General features: G+C 38.2%; 1 protein-coding gene across 2 annotated transcripts in view; it reads right to left on the bottom strand.

The window, feature by feature from the left end:
• SESN1 (sestrin 1) overlaps positions 1 to 18,985 on the bottom strand; it is a 112,400-nt gene that overhangs the window by 63,901 nt on the left and 29,514 nt on the right. The window lies entirely within an intron of this gene.

Here is an 18,985-nt window from a genome sequence, read left to right as displayed (position 1 = left end):
CAATAAATACTTGTTGGATAAACAACCGAATGAAAAGTAATCCTCTACACATTTCAGAAATATTTAAGAAAGATTTAAAGATAACTCTTGTTAATATAAAACTAGTACTTTTGCTGTAAGAAACTACAGAAAGTTAGCTGTATGTATAAACATATATGTTATTAAAACATATATGATCACAATTTTACCACTCAAACAAAGCTGCTGCTAACATACTGATATATTTACTCTTAGCCCTTCTTCCTATGCATATTTTTAGAGTTGAGAGCAAACATTATTTAAACTAATCTATCTAGCCTTCCTCTTGAGAAATCTGCACGCAGGTCAGGAAGCAACAGTTAGAACTGGACATGGAACAACAGACTGGTTCCCAACAGGGAAAGGAGTACGTCAAGGCTGTAATATTGTTACCCTGCTTATTTAACTTATATGCAGAGTACATCATGAGAAACATTGGGCTGGATGAAGCACAAGCTGGAATCAAGATTGATGAGAGAAATATCAATAACCTAGATATGCAGATGACACCACCCTTATGGCAGAAAGCAAAGGAGAACTAAAGAGCCTCTTGATTGATGAAAGTGAAAGAGGAGAGTGAAAAAGTTGGCTTAAAACTCAACATTCAGAAAACTAAGATCATGGCATCTGGTCCCATCACTTCATGGCAAATAGATGAGGAAACAGTGGTAACAGTGACAAACTTTATTTTTGGCTCCAAAATCACTGCAGGTGGTGACTGCAGCCATGAACGCTTGCTCCCTGGAAGAAAAGTTAGGACCAACCTAGACAGCATATTAAAAAGCAGAGACATTACTTAACCAACAAAGGTCTGATTAGTCAAAGCTATGATTTTTCCAGTAGTCATGTATGGATGTGAAAGTTGGACTATAAAGAACGCTGAACACCGAAGAGTGGATGCTTTTGAACTGTGGTGTTGGAGAAGACTTTTGAGAGTCCCTTGGACAGCAAGGAGATCCAACCAGTCCATTCTGAAGGAGATCAGCCCTGGGATTTCTTTGGAAGGAATGATGCTAAAGCTGAAACTCCAATACTTGGGCTACCTGATGTGAAGAACTGACTCATTTGAAAAGACCCTGATGCTGGGAAAGATGAAGGCAGGAGGAGAAGAGGACAACAGAGGATGAGATGGTTGGATGGCATCACCAACTCAATGGACATGAGTCCGAGTAAACTCTGGGAGTTGGTGATGGACAGGGAGGCCTGGCATGATGCAGTCCATGGAGTTGCAGAAAGTCGGACACGACTGAACGACTGAACTGAACTGATCTAGCCTTCATTGTACATTTACATTTTTGTAAGCCTTTTTTAATGATGAAAACAAGGGTCTTCTTTAATATTCTTAAAATATTATATTCAAAAAGAACTGAAAACATTTTTTTAGTGACAAGTAAGTTTTATGTAAGGTACTGGTACTAGCTTATTCTCTAGTCATTGGTGTTGACTTTGTGATTTATGGGCTTAAAAGCAAGATTATCCTACAGGAAACACTACCATCTAGTATGCTGTTTTGAGAGGAGACAAGATATATCTCTCATTCTTTCATTTGTTCATCCACTCAACAAATATTTATTACTGGCTTAATCAGATTGATTATATTCTTTGTAGCTAAAGATGGAGAAGCTCTATACAGTCAGCAAAAACAAGACTGGGAGCTGACTGGCTCAGATCATGAGGTCCTTACTGCAAAATTCAGACTTAAATTGAAGAATGTAGGGAAAACCACTAGACCATTCAGTTCAGTTCAGTTCAGTCGCTCAGTCGTGTCCGACTCTTTGCAACCCCATGAATCGCAGCACGCCAGGCCTCCCTGTCCATCACCAACTCCCGGAGTTCACTCAGATTTACGTCCATCGAGTCAGTGATGCCATCCAGCCATCTCATCGTCTGTCGTCCCCTTCTTCTCCTGCCCCCAATCCCTCCCAGCATCAGAGTCTTTTCCAATGAGTCAACTCCTCACATGAGGTGGCCAAAGTAGCGGAGTTTCAGCTTTAGCATCATTCCTTCCAAAGAAATCCCAAGGCTGATCTCCTTCAGAATGGACTGGATGGATCTCCTTGCAGTCCAAGGGACTCTCAAGAATCTTCTCCAACACCACAGTTCAAAAGCATCAATTCTTCGGCGCTCAGCTTTCTTCACAGTCCAACTCTCACATCCATATATGACTACTGGAAAAACCACAGATTTGACTAGACGGACCTTTGTCGGCAAAGTAATGTCTCTGCTTTTGAATATGCTATCTAGGTTGGTATGACCTAAATCAAATCCCTTATGATTATACAGTGCAAGTTACAAACAGACTCAGCAGATTAGATCTGATAGACAGAGCGCCTGAAGAACTATGCACGGAGGTTTGTAGCATTGTATAGGAGGTGGTAATCACGACCATCCCCAAGAAAAAGAAATGCAAAAAGGCCAAATGGTTGTCTGAGGAGGCCTTACAAAAAGCTGAGAAAAGAGAAGTGAAAGGCAAAGTAGAAAAGGAAAGATATACCCATCTGAATGCAGAGTTCCAAGGAACAGCAAGGAGAGATAAGAAAGCCTTTTTAAGTAACCGATGCAAAGAAACAGAGGAAAACAATAGAATGGGAAAGACTAGAGATCTCTTCAAGAAAACTAGAGATACCAAGGGAACATTTCATTCATAGATGGGCATAACAAAGGACAGAAACAGTATGAACCTAAACGAGGTGGCAAGAACACAAGGAAACTGTACAGAAAAGGGCTTAATGACCCAGATAACCACAATGGTGATATCACTCACCTAGAGCCAGACAACCTGGAGTGTGCAGTCAAGTGGGCCTTAGAAAGCACCACTACAAACAAAGCTAGTGGAAGTGATGGAATTCCAGCTGAGCTATTTCAAATCCTAAAAGATGATGCTGTTAAAGTCTGCACTCAGTATGCCAGCAAATTTGGAAAACTCAGCAGTGGCCACAGGGCTGGAAAAGGTCAGTTTTCTTCATTCCAATCCCAAAGAAGGGCAAAGCCAAAGAACATTTTCACTCATTTCACATGCTAGCAAAGTAATGCTCAAAATCCTTCAAGCTAGGCTTCAACAGTATGCAAACCAAGAAATTCTACATGAATAAGCTGGAAAAGGCAGAGGAACCAGAGATCAAATTGCCAACATCTGTTGGATCACAGAAAAAGCAAAAGAATTCCAGAAAAACATCTACTTCTGCTTTATTGACTACACTAAAGCCTTTGACTGTGTGGTTCAAAACAAACTGTGGAAAATTCTCAAAGAGATGGGAATACCAGATCACCTTACCTGCCTCCTGAGAAACCTGTATGCAGGTCAAGAAGCAACAGGTAGAACTGGATGTGAAAAAACAAACTGGTTCCAAATTGGGAAAGGAGTATGTCAAGGCTGTATATTGTCATCCTGCTTATTTAACTTATATGCAGAGTACTTCATGCAAAATGCCAGGCTAGATGAAGCACAAGCTGGAATCAAGATTGCTGGGAGAAATATCAACAACCTCAGATATGCATATGATACCATATTAATGACAGAAAGTGAAGAGAAACTAAAGAAGGCTCTTGATCAAAGTAAAAGACGAGAGTGAAAGAGCTGTCTTAACAATCAACATTCAAAAAACTAGGCTCATGGCATCTGGTCCCATTGCTTCATGGCAAATAGATGGGGAAAAAATGGAAACAGGGACAGACTTCATTTTCTTGGGCTCCAAAATCATTGCAGATGGTGACTGCAGCCATGAAATGAAAAGATGCTTGCTCCTTGGAAGAAAGGCTATGACAAACCCAGACAGCGTATTAAAAAGCAGAGACATTATTTTGCCAACAAAGGTCTATCTAGTCAAAGCTACAGTTTTTCCTGTAGTCATGTATGGATGTGAGTGTTGGACCATAAAAAAAGGCTGGTCACTAAAGAATTGATGCTTCTGAACTGTGGTGTTGGAGAAGACTCTTGAGAGTCCCTTGGATGGCAAGAAGATCAAGCCAGTCAATCCTAAAGGAAATTAACCATGAAATTAACTGGAAGGACTAATGTGGAAGCTCCAGTACTTTGGCCACTTGATGTGAAGAGCTGAATCACTGGAAAAGACCCTGATGCTGAGAAAAGACAGAAGGCAGGAGAAGAAGGGAACCACAGAGGATGAGATGGTTGGATGGCATCACTGACTCAATGGATATGGGTTTGAGCACACTCTGGGAAAGTGAAGGACTGGGAAGTCTGGTGTGCTGCAGTCTGTGGGGTTGCAAAGAGTGTGACATGACTCTGTAACTGAACAACAACAGTAATATAAGGAGATAGTAAGCAAAACTAGAGGTACTGCTCCCATTGAGCTTATAAAGTAACCAATCAACAAATGAATTTAAAAACACAGTGGTGGTGAACTTTAAGTGTTACGAATAAGACGTATATAACTTGTCTCTACATAATAGCAAAAGAGTTGGCCTAGACTGTTTGGTAATATGTGTGTATGTATCAGGAACTGGGACTTGAAGGTGAGTTGGGAATACTTTTATCTACATTTACTGAGTACTTTATTCAATGTTAGGCCCTAAATTGAGTACATTACATGGCTTATTCTCATTTTCTCATTTAATAATCATAATACCTTATGAGTCAATTATTTCCCCCCATTTTACAGATAAAGAAATTGAGTCTCAGGGAGAAGTCAAATGATTTACTTTATATAGGCAGGGACTTTCCTGCTGGTGCAGTGGATAGGAACCCACTTGCCAGTGCAGGGGACACAGGTTTGATCCCTGGTCTGGGAAGATTCCACATGCTGTGGAGCATCTGGGCCCATGTGCCACAACTAATGAGCCCCTGATGGAAGAACAGGCAGGACCCAGGCAGTGAAAGCCCTCATGGGCCACATTAAGAATACTGGCTTTAATCCTAAAAACGCACAAGACATTTTTATTTCTTTTATTTGAAACTTAAAAACTTAAGGGTGGAAAATTCACAAAGGCTGGATTAATGAAAGAAGGAATAGAAAGACAAAGATCTGCTCAGTTATAAAAATATTTTCTGGTACCTATCATATCTGTGTCAATAAGTCTGAATACTTTAGGAACAAAAGTAGTCTTTTAAATACCTTTAAAAATAAACTAAAATATGGACAAATTTAAAAGAGGTTTGGTTTTTTCCTTCTGCATCTGATGTACAACTAGAGAAAAGAATTTTATAAAGAGATTCTACTAGAAAATGGCTCCGGTCTAGGTTGTAATGGATGAGGATCAGTCAGCTGATATTTAATACCGAGGCATATGGAGGCCCTAAGTCTGAGCTAGAAGCAGGGAAAAGTTAATACAGATTTCAGACTTAATAGAGTCAAGAAATGATGGTATCCAAATTATGAAAATGGAAACATACCATTAAGAATAGGCTGGAAAAACCTGGGCTATTCATCAGGTTGTGGGAAGGAGGGTAAAGGGAAAGTTAATAGTAAGAGGTATTTCCCAGATAAGTTTTCAAATACCCTCCCTATATGCCAACAATCTTAATATAACAAGATTGTATATCATATAGAAACTATGTTACTTTCAATGAATTTGACCCTTGGATAATAAATCTTTTGTAATCTCCATTAACATGTAGATTAGTTGCTATATTCATTTACATAGTCCTTTGGATCCCATAGGTTCAGAATGTTTTGACTCTATCTTCTGAACTTTTATTAATTATGATGATAATCAATTTCATCTAGAGTATACTTTCTAAAGCAACTGAAGACTATGAAGAATTATCTATATAGTATAGTTACATTTGGATGAGATGGTTGGAAGGCATCACCAACTCGATGGACACAAGTCTGAGCAAGGTCCAGGAGATGGTGATGGACAGGGAAGCCTGGAGTGCTACAGTCCATGGCAAAGAGTTGGATACAACCGAGCAACTGAACTGATAGTTACATTTTACCCAACTTTTTCAATTTCCTGAAATGACTCTCATTGAAATAAATTCTTTTACCATAAATTTTACAATGAAGATTTGATTCATCCATTAGATTTTTACAGTGTCTTTTACAGCCTATTTTCTGAAGAGAGAAAATAGGTCTCTGGGTAAAACAGCATAGGATAAATCTGTTCCTAACCTCCCTTTAATTTACTTGGCATCCAGCTTCCTCCACCTTCCTCTCCAGTCTTTCTCGGGTCCCCAGGTTAAGTTCAGATTCTACTCTCACGTTTTCATTAGGGCATTTGTTGTAGGGCATTTTTCAGGTGTTTAATTGGTATTAATCACTGAAAGAATATATGAAATACAAACATGGTTATTCCAATCAACAAAATGGCTCCCCCCAATTCAGTAATCAATAAAAAGGAAAAGATCACCAAGTGAAACAGTGCCTGGCAGGGATTACTTCAAATTTTCCAAAAATTTTATGTTACTAATCTAATTATATATGCTATACAATAAGCCCTCAATGAATGTTTGTTGCAGGGAAGCATTTATCTTTTTAGGTCTGAAAATACAGACACCAGGAATAATTTCAAATTTCAGAACTTTTAACGTCAGAACATTTTGTTCAAACAAATAAAAAACAATACAGAGGAGAAAATAACCTAAAATTTCTTCATAATAAACTTCATTATGATTCATAATTAAGTAAATGTCTGATATTTTCTGGTAGCAAGTCACCACTAAGAGCTTTATTTCTGTAAAATTAAAGGAATCACTACATTAAAAAGAAAATTTTTAATTCTATAACTTTGTATGGTGATGAATGTTAACTAAATATACTGTGGTGATCATTTCACAATATATGCAAGTTCTGAATCATAACACTGTATATCTGAAACTACTATAGCATGTCACGGAGAAGACAATGGCAGCCCACTCCAGTGTTCTTGCCTGGAGAATCCCAGGGACAGGGGAGCCTGGTGGGCTGCCTTCTATGGGGTTGCACAGAGTTGGATATGACTGAAGCGACTTAGCAGCAGCAGTAGCATAGCATGTCAAATATACCTCAATAAGTTTTTCAGGGTGCCACTTATTCACACTTTTATTTAAATCTCCTCCTGGAAAACTGTTAAATCTTAGAATGGGCAATACAGACAAATAAAAATAATTATAGTCTTCAAATCTCCTGGTAGTGGCAGACAATGGACATCAGGCCAGCCCAAATTCCAGTTCTCACCCACCTCTCCCCTCGCTGTCTCTACAACAGAGGTTCCAAGAGCTAAACACTTGATTTCTCGGCCTCCCTTTAGAGGACCTGTTACACATTTCTGGCCAGTGAGACACAAACAGATGTCTGTTAGCATTGCTTCTTTCCTTTACTTTTTATTGACAGGAACATATTTGTGATGTGTAATAGGCAGCTTAGGTAATTCCTGTTTCTATTTATTCACACCTTTGTGTAGTTCCCTCCCATACTGTATCAGAGCATGTGACCAAGAGAATAAGGCAGAAGTGATGATATCTCACTTCCAAGTTGAGGTTATAAAAAGACTGCTCCCCTTCCCTTTTGGATCATTTGCCTTGGGGTAGCAGACAAGACTGAGCGACTTCACTTTCACTTTTCACTTTCATGCACTGGAGAAGAAAATGGCAACCCACTCCAGTGTTCTTGCCTGGAGAATCCCAGGGATGGGGGAGCCTGGTGGGCTGCCGTCTATGGAGTCGCACAGAGTCAGACACAACTGAGGTGACTTAGCAGCAGCAGCAGCAGCAGCCCACTACCAGAGCTTCTTTGGTAGTTCAGTTGGTAAAGAATCCACCTGCAATGCAGGAGACCCCAGTTCAATTCCTGGGTTGGGAATATCCCCTGGGAAAGGGATAGGCTTCCACTCCACTACCCCTGGTGGCTCAGACAGTAAGGAATCTGCCTGCAATGAGGGAGACCTGGGTTGAATTCCTGGGTTGGGAAGATCCCCTGGAGGAGGGCATGGCAACCCACTCCAGCATTCCTGCCTGGAGAATCCCCATGGACAGAGGAGCCTGGCGGGCTACAGTCCATAGGATCGCAAAGAGTCAGACATGACTGAGCGACTAAGCACAACACAGCACAGACCACTGCCAAGTCATGAGCAGCCCTATGGAGAGGTCTACGTGGTAAGGAGTTGAAGTCGCCAGCCAAAAGTCATGTGAGTTTGCTTGGAAGCAGATCCCCAGCTCAGCCAAACCTTAACTGGATGATAGTCCCAGCTGTTATCTGGACTGCAACCTCATGAGAGACCCTGAGCCAGAACCTCCCAGAGAAACCACTCTCAATTCTCAACGCTCAGAAACTGTATGAGATAATAAATGTTTGTTGTTTTAAGATATGCTTTGGGGTAATTTGTAATGTGTACAATAGATTAAAAAACACAGTGATGCCTGAAAATATAATAGCTATTTGGTGACCTTGAGGATGAGAACCTCATTCTATGGATGGTATAGAGTCATCATTAATATAGTTAAGCATGATCATCAGCTCTGAACTACTTCAATTAAGATTTCTTACAGAGGAAGACCTCCATCTGTTTAAGCCACATGGTAAAGTTTTCTGTTATCTACAGCCAAACACATTCCTAAGCAACACACTCAACACTGCCCCAAACCTAATTATAATTTTCAAAGAGAGGTTCCTTTTATTCAAAGTTATGCCTCTGCTCAGAAGTTCATATTTCTCTTATCTTTTGGAACCCAGCTGTTCATTCCCTGATCCAGAAAAAATATCCACACTGAACAGCAGATACTCCTAGTATCTGAAGGCAACGGTTAGAATTACCCCCTTCACTTAGGCAGTAATTACAGTTCTTTAAGTAGTATGCCTAATATTCAAATAAATCTTTCCTTTGATGGATCCTTTTTAAAAATCCATTCAGCTACACCTCAAAACAGAGAATTCAGGAATGGATTCTATACTGCTGGATGCTATAATCCATAGGAACACTGGTTTCTCTCAGGATGCTCTGCTTTATCATATGTGTCAGCCAAAGAGCAGGGACTGGCTGTCTATCCTGAATGAAGTACAGAAAAAGTGAGGACTAAGCTAAAACAAACAAACTCCTCTCCCAAACACCCCCACACTCCCCTTTCCAAATGTAAGTCTCTCTCTAGATGCCAAAAGATACCCAACTGTAACACATAACAGAAGGAAAGTTTCATCTGGCACAGAAGTAAAAGTAACTTAGATCCAGTGACCTTGCTTTTTCTTTCCAAGTGTAAAACTGCTCAGAGATAGAGGCAACACAGCCCCAGAAGAGGAAGAAAAATTACAGGAAATCCTGATTCACGCTTGTCCAAAAATCAAAAAACCAGACAACTGGTATTCACTCATATGATAGCTTTTAAGTTGTCAGCAGTTCTTGGCAAATATAAGGACAGAAAGTAAGTTCGTCTATGGCCAACCACCCTGCACGTGCCCGATCTCGTCTGATCTTGGAAGCTAAGTAAGCTAAGCAGGGTCAGGCCTGGTTAGTACTTGGATGAGAGAAAGTACGTTCAACAACTCTGAGCTCTAAAAGGTTTAGCTTTCACAGGTCTCTTGCCTTTAAAAAAGGTAAAGCAGGGGAAGAACCCAAGAAAGGAAATTTAGCCAGAAAAGAAATCTTCTACTGTAAGAGAAAATATGATCCAAGATACTAGCATACTACATTTGAGGAAACACCTAATTTAGTTTCCCAATTTTCTTAAAATTTAATTTTAAAAATTTCATTTTAATGAAATTTTAAAATTTAATTTTAAGAAAATTTCATTTTCACTCTAAGATGTAAAAAGCATTCTAGGATGGTTGAAGCTAGCTTAAGTACATTCCTAGATTCTAATAGTAGATTAGTGAAGTAAAGAAGGCACAAGTGTTTCACAGACATGTGATAGTTGCTATTCCAATGATCAGTAGATTTGCCTAGAATGTTCATTCAATTGCATATGTTCAGAACTAATATGAAATGGATTGATTCCTCCATCCTAAAACATGGTCACTTCTACAACACGTGAAAAAGTAGAACAGGCTGGCAAAAGTTGAAATACTATTAATAATTCCCATTCCACACAGACCCACACAGCACTCCTGTATTATACTTAGAGAAGCTATCTATCTATGCATACTACTGCTTTTGATCTGTAAAATTTAGGGTTAAACTCAGTTCTAATTTTCATTCCCACCTATGCTGCCCCCACCAGTCCTGCCAATAACTAATAACATATTATTCTAAAAAGTTACTTATGATAATGTTTTGAGATTTTTCTTCAATTTGATTTTTCTTCCATTCACAGGAAGACAGATCTAGACCATAACAATGGAAGTGAACTCCAACAGAGGCAAGACAATATGAGTAAGCTTGGGGACTTCCCCTTTGCTTTACCATGGTACTCTTTGACCTACTTTGGTTTTGTACAAATCACCCCTTTAGTTCTGAGCCTAAAAGCACCCACGTAGGTTTCGGTTAAGCATTGCACATTAATAAAAGAGAACAACAACAACACACAAGCACATTTATAGTAAGGAGTAAAAATAAAACATTAACAAAGTTTAATTTTTTGAGTTTTTTTATTCCTGGAATAGATTCTACAACAGTTAAAAGAAGACTTTTTAGGGAAGTATTATAAGGAAAGTTGTAATAGCATGTTCATACTAACACTTTATGTGTGGAGTGCTGATTCGTAGATCCAATCTACGTCTACATTCTTTTAATAAAGAGCCTGTTTATAAAACTTCACAATTTCTTAGTTCCCCAACTAGGGGTTGAACCCTGACCCTTGGCAGTGGAAGTGTGAAGTCCTAACAACTGGACAGCCAGGAAACTCCCCAAACCTCACAATTTCTAATTGAAGTGAGAGAGGTCTGACCTGCTGTCTTTTTCTATGGGAGAAGATGCCATGGATTAGTTCAGTACTGTGGAGTTTTAGAAGGATTTTAGATAAGCATCATGTGAAAATAAAGAACAATAACAGTGAACTGGTATCTTTCAGAGGGAAAATCCCTGAAACAAAGATAACTCCCTCCTTACCTTTTTAGGTCAGAAAAAGTAGGCCATTAATGACTATAATTAGTACAGTATCTGTTGGATGCTCCATCCTACTTTAACTACATAGAATACTTTAAACTATCTTATTTAAATTATGACTAAATGAGATCAGTACTAACTGTGTCATGGAGAAATTTAGTAAACCTCAGAAAATTTGTTACTGGAAGGTAACAATTTTTCCTCCAAGACATGTGACCAAGATAATAAAAAATAATCACATGCTTTTCCTTCCCTCTGCATTAAATTTATGCCAGACCCTTTCAATGTCTCAAAAGGGAAAGTATATACTAACTTCCCCTCCCAATTTTTCCATGAGGATAAACTACTTCAAATCAAATAAATTTAAATGGTTGATTCACTAAATGTGCATGAGCCTTGATTTAATGTGATTAAAACTGCTATAACAATAATAGAAAGTTAACATTTTCTTTGAAATACAATCAATTCTGAAATATTTTATACATATTATTCACAACTCAGATGTGAATATGAATATGAATATAAAATCAAAGCAACAATAATTTTTTTTTTAAGTTCCCTTAGGAAAAAAGGACAATGAGCCAACTAGTTACAGAGAGACTTATGAGCCACATCTAAAGGCACAGATTAAACCCAAATAATTGAAAGGCATGTTATATAAGAAACAGTCTTGAACAAAAAATTGTTTTTTCCAACAAATTTAAAGTCTTAGAACTTTTTATTTATAACATAAAAATTCTAAAATTTTGGACACTTTCAATTATAAACATAAATGTATTAATTATTTTAAAAATTAAATGGATATATCAGAATTGATTTTCCCTAAATATTTTGGGCTACGTAGTAAACTTGACTTTGTCTTTCTCTTCCAAATTAATTAATTAATTAATCTAACAAATATTTATTTAACTTTTACTATGTGCCTAATGAGTGATGGATTTAGAAAAGGGAGAGGAACCAGAGATCAAATTGCCAACATTCATTGGACACAAAAAGCAGGAGAATTACAGAAAAACATCTATTTATGCTTCACTGGCTAAAGCCTCTGACTGTGTGGATCACAACAAACTGTGGAAAATTCTTAAAGAGATGGGAATACCAGACAACATTACCTGTCTCTCAGGAAACCTGTATCCAGGTCAAGAAGCAACAGTTAGAACCAGACATGAAACAATGGACTGGTTCAAAATTGAGAAAGGAGTACTTTAAGGCTGTATATTGTCACCCTGCTTGTTTAACTTATATGCAGAGTACATCATTTGATATGTCAGGCTGGATAATGACAAGCTGGAATGAAGATCACTAGCAGAAATATCAACAACCTCAAATGTGCAGATGATACCACCCTAATGGCAAAAAGCAAAGAGCCTCCTGATGAGGGTAAAAGTAGAAAGTGAAAAAGCTACCTTAAAACTCAACGTTCAAAAAACTAAGATCATGGCATCCAGTCTCATCAATTCACGGTAAATAGATGGGGAAACAATGGAAACAATGACAGTCTTTATTTTCTTGGGTTCCAAAATCACCACAGATGGTGACTGCAGCCATGAAATTAAAAGATGCTTACTCCTTGGAAGGAAAGCTATGACAAACCTAGACAGCATATTAAAAAGCAGACATCACTTTGCTGACAAAGGTCCCTATAGTCAAAGTTATGGTTTTTTCAGTAGTCACGTATGGATATGAGAGCTGGACCATAAAAAAGTTTGAGCACCAAAGAACTGATGCTTTTGAATCGTGGTGCTGAAGAAGACTCATAAGACTCCTTGGACTGCAAGGAGATCAAACCAGTCAATCCTAAAGGAAATCAACCCTGAATATTCATTAGAAGGACTGATACTGAAGCTCACTACTTTGGCCACCTGACTGATGTGAAGAGCCGATTCACTGAAAAAGACCCTGATGCTGGGAAAGACTGGGGGCAGGAGGAAAGGGGGTGACAGAGGATGAGATGCTTGGATAGTATCACGACTCAAAGGCCCTATATAAGGCTATACTTGGAGGTAGTATGCTTGACCCCAAAGCATCATGGATTCAGCTATGCAGATAATACTCTGCCCCATGACGTACTAATCGATAACAAAATGGAAAGTGATTTAAGGACAGTATGTAGTACTTGAGAACAAAAGGCAAGATCTGAAAGCCACAAGCCATCATCAATCACCAAATCAAAACATGGATCATAACCAGCTAGTTTTTTAACAAGCTTAGAGAATATCAAATATTAGAAAGAGAGAGACAGAGAGAGGAAAGGAGGAAAGGAGGGAGGGAGGCAGAGGGAGAGAGAAAGAAGAGAAGGAAAGGAAAAGAAAGCAAAGGAAAAAAGAAAACCATAGAGAGTATTTCGAATGAAACAAATATGCATCACTGATAATAAAATGTTGGCAAAATCTGTGTGTTCATAAACTAGTAACACTTTGTTCTCTACTTATGTAACAGAGGCAAAACAACAAACTGGCCTCTCTTTTATACTTTATACACCCATCTATCATCTTCAAACCTTCAGATTACCAAGTATGCTGTGACAGTATAAAAATAGTTACCAATAACAGAACTGTATGCTCTTAGTTTTTTCATTAACTGTGACATATAGGTTACCTTTCACATATGAAACTGTGTTATTTGAATAAGACATATGAATTAACTTGGGTAGTTTACCCTAATATGTATCCCAACAATTTCTCTTATTGAACCAACTTCCTGAGCTGCCAAACTTAATATTTTATACTTATTTCAATATCTCTCCCTTTTCAGTTCAGTTGCTCAGTCGTGTCCGACTCTTTTGCGACCCCATGAATCGCAGCACGCCAGGCCTCCCTGTCCATCACCAACTCCCGGAGTTCACTCAGACTCACGTCCATCGAGTCAGTGATGCCATCCAGCCATCTCATCCTCTGTCGTCCCCTTCTCCTCCTCCCTCAATCCCTCCCAGCATCAGAGTCTTTTCCAATGAGTCAACTCTTCGCATGAGATGGCCAAAGTATTGGAGTTTCAGCTTCAGCATCATTCCTTCCAAAGAAATCCCAGGGCTGATCTCCTTCAGAATGGACTGGTTGGATCTCCTTGTAGTCCAAGGGACTCTCAAGAATCTTCTCCAACACCACAGTTCAAAAGCATCAATTCTTCGGTGCTCAGCATTCTTCACAGTCCAACCCTCACATCCATACATGACCACTGGAAAAACCATAGCCTTGACTAGATGGACCTTAGTCGGCAAAGTAATGTCTCTGCTTTTGAATATATTATCTAGGTTGGTCATAACTTTCCTTCCAAGGAGTAAGCGTCTTTTAATTTCATGGCTGCAATCACCATCTGCAGTGATTTTGGAGCCCCCCAAAATAAAGTCTGACACTGTTTCCACTGTTTCCCCATCTATTTCCCATGAAGTGATGGGACCGGATGCCATGATCTTCATTTTCTGAATGTTGAGCTTTAAGCCAACTTTTTCACTCTCCTCTTTCACTTTCATCAAGAGGCTTTTTAGTTCCTCTTCACTTTCTGCCATAAGGGTGGTGTCATCTGCATATCTGAGGTTATTGATATTTCTCCTGGCAATCTTGATTTCAGCTTGTGTTTAGTCCCCCCAATTAATAAAGAATTAACCCTTTAAAATTTTCTTTCCCTATTATCTCTAATTTTCACATAAATTACCTTAATTTTCATAAACTTTTATATTCTTTAACTATATAGGCATATTTGAGAATCATTATTGGGTTGCCCAAAAACTTCATTCAGGGTTTTTGTACCATCTTATGGGAAAATCTGAAGAACTTTCTGGCCAATCCAATATTATCAGTGTTCTTACAGGTTTATAAAAATATTGTTTTCCCCTGATACTGTTATTATTATACTGCCTCTCTCAGCTTTATAAGAATGTTGGTATTTAGTAACTTCTTTTCCTATTTCCACTTACTCATTCAATCTTCATAGACTTGTTTCTTTTTATTATTCAATTTAAGAACAGTAATCTACTGTGCTGTAAATAACTAAAATACAAACACTTAAGTTTTTATTTTATTTTTATAAATTATTTTAATTAAAAAATTTTTTTTAAACTTTATTTTACTTTACAATACTGTATTGGTTTTGCCATACATTGACATGAATCTGCCACGGGTGTACATGAGTTCCCAATCCTGAACCCCCCTCCCACCTCCCTCCCCATATCATCTCTCTGGGTCATCCCAGTGCACCAGCCCCAAGCATCCTGTATCCTGCATCGAACCAGACTGGTGATTCGTTTCTTACATGATAGTATACATGTTTCAATGCCATTCTCCCAAATCATCCTACCCTCTCCCTCTCCCACAGAGTCCAAAAGACTGTTTTATATATCTGTGTCTCTTTTGCTATCTTGCATACAGGGTTATAATTACCATCTGTCTAAATTCCATATATATGTGTTAGTATACTGTATTGGTGTTTTTCTTTCTGGCTTACTTCACTCTGTATAATAGGTTCCAGTTTCATCCACCTCATTAGAATTGATTCAAATGTATTCTTTTTAATGGCTGAGTAATACTCCATTGTGTATATATACCACAGCTTTCTTATCCATTCACCTGCTGATGGACATCTAGGTTGCTTCCATGTCCTGGCTATTATAAACAGTGCTGCGATGAACATTGGGGTACATGTGTCTCTTTCCATTCTGGTTTCCTTGGTGTGTATGCCCAGCAGTGGGATTGCTGGGTCATAAGGTAGTTCTATTTCCAGTTTTTTAAGGAATCTCCACACTGTTCTCCATAGTGGCTGTACTAGTTTGCATTTCCACCAACAGTGTAAGAGGGTTCCCTTTTCTCCACACCCTCTCCAGCATTTATTGCTTGTAGACTTTTGGATTGCAGCCATTCTGACTGGTGTGAAATGGTACCTCATTGTGGTTTTGATTTGCATTTCTCTGATAATGGGTGATGTTGAGCATCTTTTCATGTGTTTGTTAGCCATCTGTATGTCTTCTTTGGAGAACTGTCTGTTTAGTTCTTTGGCCCATTTTTTGATTGGGTTATTTTTCTGGAATTGAGCTGCATGAGTTGCTTGTATATTTTTGAGATTAGTTGTTTGTCAGTTGCTTCATTTGCTATTATTTTCTCCCATTCTGAAGGCTGTCTTTTCACCTTGCTTATAGTTTCCTTTGTTGTGCAGAAGCTTTTAATTTTAATTAGATCCCATTTGTTTATTTTTGCTTTTATTTCCAGTATTATGGGAGGTGGGTCATAGAGGATCCTGCTGTGATTTATGTTGGAGAGTGTTTTGCCTATGTTCTCCTCTAGGAGTTTTATAGTTTTTGGTCTTACGTTTAGATCCTTAATCCATTTTGAGTTTATTTTTGTGTATGGCATTAGAAAGTTTTTAAAATCATTTAATTGACCCTCTCACACATTCCCTTCTCTATGATCATGGAGACAAGGGGAGGAAATTGTGAAGCAGAGCTGTTCTTTCTAAAGTAGCTTCAAAGGTAATATGAGATGACTAGAGGATTGAAAAAAAGTAAAAACAAGATTACTGGGCTTAACAAGGACAAGGCTTACAAGCCAAAAAATAAAGTACATGTGTATTCAGGTGTAGAAAGGCTCTGAATCACACATTTGTCTTTCAGACACGTGTGGACAGAGTGATAGTAATTTTCTCAGTATCACAAAATACTGTCCATTTATTAAAGAAATAAAAATATTAATAACAAAAAAAATATAATTTATTTTCTTTAAAACATAGTAATACCTTTTTTCATTATAATATAAAATACTACCTATAATTATAGTCTAAAACCAAAACACTGAAGGTTTCTTATAAGAACTCTTTTTACTCTAATATAAGGTAAAGAGTCTAGGGTAGCTAAGAATGAGATTGCCCCTCAAATTCTGAACGAGATATTTTCCAAACAGATAAAAGAATTACAAATATATTCAGAGTGGAAGGTAAAATTATGAAAATGAGATAATACTCTAGAAATTCTTCTTTTGCATCCAAATTAATTCTAATATTCATATTCACAGGTAATACTTTGTTAGATATCATATCTTGATTTTTAGGTTAGTATATCTGTAAATTAATAAAAAGACACAAACCTACAATTTCTGTTCATATCTCTTTCTCCCTAGATCCTTTGCTGTAGCTTCCTAATAAAGGGAAAAGCAAGCATAAGCCTGTTTAGGAAGCACAGATTAGTTAGTATAGTTTTTTGTTGTTGTTGTCATTTTGTTCTTGTTTTTGGGAGGGGTAGAGGTTACCACTTCTCTTTCTTCCCTGTAGTGAGGATAAGAAAGTCATGTGAAACCCTCTGGGATAGGATGAAAAAGAAAATAGGTATTATTCATATGTGGGTCTATTCTATTTCCCTTGGGAAAATTAAACCAATTTGGTAACTAAGATCTGGACATGTATCATAGCACTGAGATTATCTGATGGCCTTTAAGTTTAATAAAAAATGAAGCCAAACAGGTCAATTAGATAGTCTTCTATTTTCAGGAATGCGTGATATGATGTAAAGAAAATGAATTTATCTTGGAGGGGACTCTGAAAGAGCCACTAATGGAGAAAAAAATAAAAAGATGCAAAGTGCTTAAATAACCCAGCAGCAGACTAGAAACCCAAGAAAATTATCAAATAGTTATTTAATTTTAGGGGGGAAAAAAAGCCAATGAAAATTTGATGTATGATGCAGGGAACTCAAAGCTGGTGCTCTGTGAAAATCTGGAGGGATGGGGTGAGGAGGGAGGTGGGAAGGGAGGTTCAGGAGGGAGGGGACACATGTATGACTATGGCCAGTTCATTTTGATATATGGCAAAAACCATCAGAATATTGTAAAGTAATTATCTTCTAATTAAAATAAAATTTTTTAAAAAAGCCAGTGGGATTTCTAGGAAGATGATGGAATAATAAATGTTCCCTCTTAGAAAATCTATCATAGAACCACCAAACCACCAGAATCAATAAAAAGCAGACCAAAACATAACAAGATAAAATTAAGAATATCATATAACTCTGAAGAAGAACTAAGGAGTGTCTTCATGAAGGTGAAAGAGGAGAGTGAAAAAGCTGGCTTAAAACTCAACATTCAAAAAACTAAGATCATGACATCTGGTTCTGTCACTTCATGGCAAGTAGATGGATAAAAAGTGGAAACTGTGGCACATTTCATTTTCTTGGGCTCCAATCAACATGGTGACTGCAGCCATGAAATTAAAAGATGCTTGCTCCTTGGAAGAATAGCTATGACAAACCTAGATAGCATATTAAAAAGCAGAGACATTACTTTGCCAACCAAGGTCTGTCTAGTCAAGGCTATGGTTTTTCCTGTGGTCATGTATGGATGTGAGAGTTGGACTGTGAAGAAGGCTGAGCACTGAAGAACTGATGCTTTCAAACTGTGGTGATGGGGAAGACCCTTGAGAGTCACTTGGACTGCAAGGAGATCAAACCAGTCAATCCTAGAGGGAATCAACCCTGAATATTCATTGGAAGGACTGATGCTGAAGCTGAAGCTCCACTACTTTGGCCACCTGCTATGAAGAGTTGACTCACTGGAAAAGACCAATGCTGGGAAAGATTGAAGGCAAGAGGAGACGGGAACAAAAGAGGATGAGATGGTTGGATGGAGTCATTGACTAAATAGACACGAGTTTGAGTAAACTCAGGGAAAATACTGAATGACAGGGAAGCCTAGTGTGCTGCAATTCATGGGGTGGCAAAGAGTCAGAGAAACAACTTAGTGACTGAACAACAACAATGTAACTCTAAAGTTAACATAAGTCTAAGGAACAAGTATTAAAAACTACCAAAAGGGGAGCAGAGGTTGCAAGGGGTCCAAGAAGACATCTAAAATGGTGAAAGTTCTTAAACTCCTTGAATATCCAGTAGATATAAATCAACTATCTTAAAGGATAAAAGAAGAAACAGTGGCTGCTTTCACAGGAAACACACTACAACAGTGAAACAGTGTTAAAAGTTTGAGAGTCCATGCAGAGAAAAAGTGACTTCTTTGGGCTCCTCCACACAGTAACCCACTTCCTCGAGCTCTCATGGCACTCCCCCTGCACAGTGCCCACCCCA

This window comes from Ovis canadensis, chromosome 8, assembly GCF_042477335.2.
Source record: "Ovis canadensis isolate MfBH-ARS-UI-01 breed Bighorn chromosome 8, ARS-UI_OviCan_v2, whole genome shotgun sequence".
Taxonomy (NCBI): domain Eukaryota; kingdom Metazoa; phylum Chordata; class Mammalia; order Artiodactyla; family Bovidae; genus Ovis; species Ovis canadensis.
The sequence above is the reverse complement of the archived record's forward strand: the minus strand, read 5'-3'. Positions and strand labels throughout refer to the sequence as shown.